Source organism: Bos grunniens, chromosome 16 (genome assembly GCF_055505025.1).
Source record: "Bos grunniens cultivar Pamir isolate PY7600 chromosome 16, Bosgru_T2T1.0, whole genome shotgun sequence".
Taxonomy (NCBI): domain Eukaryota; kingdom Metazoa; phylum Chordata; class Mammalia; order Artiodactyla; family Bovidae; genus Bos; species Bos grunniens.
Window position 1 is genome coordinate 51989188 of NC_141180.1, and position 4537 is coordinate 51993724.

The 4537-nt window shown below is 53.9% G+C and overlaps 1 long non-coding RNA gene across 1 annotated transcript; it reads left to right on the forward strand.

Moving 5' to 3' along the window:
* Positions 1-794: 794 nt before the first annotated feature.
* On the forward strand, positions 795-4312 carry LOC147356822 (uncharacterized). Its single transcript, XR_015142803.1, has 2 exons — positions 795-1921; positions 2564-4312. It is a non-coding gene; the product is annotated as an uncharacterized LOC147356822 (long non-coding RNA).
* Positions 4313-4537: the final 225 nt, after the last annotated feature.

The window sequence follows — 4537 nt, forward strand, 5'->3', positions numbered from 1 at the left end:
GACAACACTCGGGGGTGGGCCCTGTGTGAAACACAACTTCCAAGTTGCAAGGGAAGACAAAAGAACCAGGGACAAGAAAAATAAAAGGTATTAAAATAGGCTTAGCTACTTTGGGGTTTTCCTTTGTATTTATTTTTAGCAAGGATTGTGTGCCTAATTCTGCATTAAAATAGCTGATGCTACCAGTCATTGTTCCAGGCTCTTGCACAATGCAGCCTGGCAGGCTTTCTGCAGCCAAAAGTGAAGGCAGCTGGCAGGGTTGGCCCACCCAAGCTGGGGAGAGAGCATGTGTTTCACCGACAGCACCCCCAGCCCCCACGGAAACCTCAGCGGTGGGAATGCAAACAGAAGCAGGGTGCTTTGGGTATGGCCCAGAGCTGGGGGAGAAAGCTCTCTGAAGCCTCCTCCACAAAGCACTCCCTGCTGAGTGGAGCCGGCAGAGGGCTGGAATTCCTCCACGGGATCACCAAAGCTGGCATCACCGGAGACAGATGCGGCAGTCAGTTCTCCATTAGGGGGTTTTCTATGAGTATTTTTTCTAGGAGACCTGGTCAGGAAAGATTTTGCAGTCAGCAAGCTCTACTTTAAAATGCTTGAATCTCTCACATCCTCCCCTCTGGTCCATAGGCCAGTGGGGCTCTGGCGATCTGGAGTAAACACAAGTGGCTAGGACAGGGAGGGGCAAGGGAGAGGATTTCCTGGACACTAGAGTGAGAAGATGCATGAGCCCAGCTGCTTCTTGCCCAAGGGTTTTCAGGTCTTGGCCCTGGAGCGAGTGACCTCCATGTGGGGCTGGACAGAGTCCCTGAGGAGACGGGCTGAGCAAAAAGGCTGCCATGGTATCTACTACCGACTTTGCAATACTGGTGCCGAGACAGTGCCCTGCTGCTGTGTGAGACGACTTCAGTTTTTACCCTGGGGCTGTTAGCACTTGAAGTAACCTTTTCAGGGGCCCCGCTCCAGAGATGGCGAGGTCAACCGCTTCAAATCTCTTTATCTACACATGCAGAGGAAGAACGTTACAGATGAGTTTCTTTGGCAAAATGATCGATGTTCCAGTTGTGTGATTGGCTAAAAAGCCTAAGCAGGCACTTCTGCGGTGAATGAAGGGGATTCTGAAAAGCTGACAAGTCTTGGTGCTGTGGGTCTAGAGTTCTCTTCGTTGCCGTGGTTCCCCTTAGCGGGTGATTCTGTGTGTATCGGGGCGGGGGAGACTACTATAGGAAGCATAGCGAGCAGCGATGCATTTGCTACCAAGGGACGCTTTCTTGCAAGATATTTCCAAAAAGCGGACCTCGCTGTGTAGCAGGTTATTTAACTTCTCCGAGCTCCATTTTCTGAAGACTGGAGATAATGATAACCTTGCAGGGCGGTTGCGAGGAGTATCCGAGCTTTATAAGGTCAGTTTCTGCTGCAGCGCCCTCCCACTGTGCGACCGGACCAAGGTCAGAAAGGGCGTCTGGACCTTGTCGGAGCTCTGGCCCTCACCGTCGTCGGTTCCCCGCGAACGCTGGCTGCGGTTTGAGCTGCAGAGACCCAGCTAGCCGACCCTCGCTCGCGGGGATGCGCCCTCCGAGACTGGGTGCTCCCGGCTCCGCCTTTCCTTCCTCCCCGCTCCCTCCGACGTCCCCTCTCCGGTGGCACACTCGGGGTCCGCTTCTCCCCGCAGGAGCCCGGAGCGCGACGCTCCCAAGAGCACCCGCCGCCGTCGTGCCCGCGGCCCACGGGGTCCGGGCGGCTCCTGGATGCGGCGCAAGGAACGTGTCTGGGAGACGCGGGCCTCCCCCTCGGCCCCACCGCCTCAGGCCTACAGAGAACACTCGGCCTGGCTCCGCAGCTCCCTCTCCTGCCGCATTGAACTTGGCCCTTCCCCCACGCACCGACACTTAAAAGCCGCTGCCAGGAACTGAAATATTAATAGGTACAAACTTCCTGGAAAGATTTTCTGCTCCAAGATAGATGACCCCCGCCTTCTTCCACCAAAATAAATAAATGAAGGGCAGCTCTGGGGCAGGCGTCCGGGGAGCCTGCGGCCCGGGAGCCGCTCGCGGGCGATCCTCCCCCGCCCCGCGTTGGGCTGGGGCCGCGGCAGCGCGGGCGCCGGGGAAAGGCTCTCCTTTGTACGCACGGCCCGCGTGCGCGCCGGCGGCGCGGACGTACCGGCGGCGGGAGAGGGGGCCTCCGGGCGCGCGCCCGCACCGAGCGGCCCCGGGCACCGGAGGTCGCCCGCCGGGCTCGGAGCAGTGGCTCGGGCTTGCACTGTCCCGGCGGGACGGAAGACGGGGAGGGTTTGACCGCCGCGATGCGTCCTCAGCTGCCCTCCCGGGCTTCACGGCCCACAGCCCGCCTCCAGCTCCTTTCCCCCGAGCGCGGGTCCCGAGGGGTTGAAGCGGGGAGGTGCCCACGGGCAGCCACGTGACCCGCGCGTTTTCCGAGCCCTCAGCTCCTCCCCCCGGGACAAAGCCCGGCCCGCCTTCCGTGCTCCTCCGCGGGGGCAGCTGTCATTTAGGATCCTCCGCACAAATCCCCTGCTTGAGTTTAAAGACACGTTTTGCTTTTTCAGAGTTCTTCGACATTCGGATCTCCCGGGCTTCCCTGGGCCGGGAGGCGGTTGTAGCGGAGGAAGCCAACCCGCCTCTGCCTTTCTGCCAGCCTCTCGGAAGCAGATCACAGACCCGCCGCTCTCCCAAGACTGAGCTGCCTGCTCCCGCTCCCATCTTGCGGATAGCAAGATTCCAGTGCAGGGAGGTTTCCGTGACCGCCCCTGACCCCGTCCCAACCCGGGGAGCGGTCTGGGCCCCCTGCCAGTTTCAGCTTCAGGCTTCTCAAGGCAGCAACTGCCCCTGGATTTGCTCCAGTTTTTCTGTCTTCCTGGAAGTCACTCACTTAAAATTTTTCTTGAGCGCCTGATAGGTTCCAGGTACTATTCTAGGCACCCAGTTGAGAGCAGCAAAAACAAACACATACAAAAGTCCCTCCTGGAGCTATATTATAATGGAAGAGACAGAACAGCGTAAGTGAAATATATAGTGTGCCAGTAATTGAGGCAAAAGGCAAAAAATGCAGGGGAAGAGGGTGTGAAATGTACAGGAGGGAAATAGCGAGATTTGAGTTTGCCTACAGTGTTCCAGGAGCAGCCAGGAGGCCAGTGTGGCTGAAGCAGGGTGGCGGAGGAGAAGCTGGGGCTGAAGGGGTCAGCTGCGGAGGGGTGGGGTCGGGTGGAGGGCAGGGGAGATTAGATGAGGGAAGGCCTTGTGGGGCCATTGTAAAGACTTGGGCTTCTCTCCTGGGTGAGTTGGGAGCCCTGCAGGGTTCTGAGCAGAAGAAGGGCGCATTCTGATTTCTTTTAAAAGCAGCATTCTGAATGAGGACAGACTGCCGGAGGCAGGGTCAGAAGCCAGGAGGCCCTTTAGTAATCTAGGAGCCATGAGGGACATGTCCAACGGTGTTGGGAGCTAAAAATGACCGGAAATGGAATTTTGGAAATACTTTAATGGGAAAACTGACAAGATTTATTGCCAGGCCAGATACGAGGTAAGAGAGAGATAAAGAAAGGACAAGGAGAGTACCAAGGCTTTGTCTTGAGCAACAGAAAGAAAGAGTGGCCATTAACCAAGATGGAGAAAACTGGCCCTGCTCGTTCGGTGGGTGGGAGTGGGCCTCTTTGGGGTGCAGTTTTGAACAGGTGAGGTTTGGAGGTGTGCATGAGACATCCAAGGGCAGAGCTGAGTAGACACTGGTTAGACAGGTCTGCAGGGCCAGAGGAAATGTATAGGCTGGAGATAAACACGGGAAGTCATCAGCAAGACCTGCTGGTATTTAGAACCACGGTTTTCTGAGAGGATATAGCTCTGTGCTGTCGGATGTAGTAGCCCCTGGCCACATGTGACTACCGAGCACTTGAAATTAGTGGAAATCGTGCAGCTGAAGTTCTAAATGTTTAATTTTAATTAATTAACATTTTAAAAACTGATACTGGATTGAGTTACTGGTAAAAGCAGTATGTTTGGAGCAAATTGGGTATATACATCTACTTTTTCAACTATAGAGTTCATGAAATCTAAATACAGATCAAGAATTTCCAATGAAAATTTGGTGTCCACATTGACATATGCTGTGTCATATATACACAATGTTTTAAAGATTTAGTATAAAAAGTTGTGTCTCAATTTTATGTTGATTACATGTTTAAATGGTATTATTTTGGATATATTAAGTTAATGAGATGTTATTAGTTTTACCTGTTAATATTTGTACTTTTAAAAAAATGGCTACTAGAAAAAATTTAGTTACATGTGTGGTTGATATTAAACTTCTGTTGAATAGTGTCAATCTAGGGAGGGAGTGTGGTTATAGAATGGAAGGGGTCCGGATTAACTGAACCCAAGAGCACTCCATTACATAAAAGACAGTAAGATGGGAAGGAACTGGCAGAAAACTGGGAAGGAGCAAAGAAACAGGAGAACTAGGCAGATGTGGCGTCCCAGAAGCCCCAAGAGGAGGGTGGCACCAGGAGGAGGGACTGAGCATCTGGTGA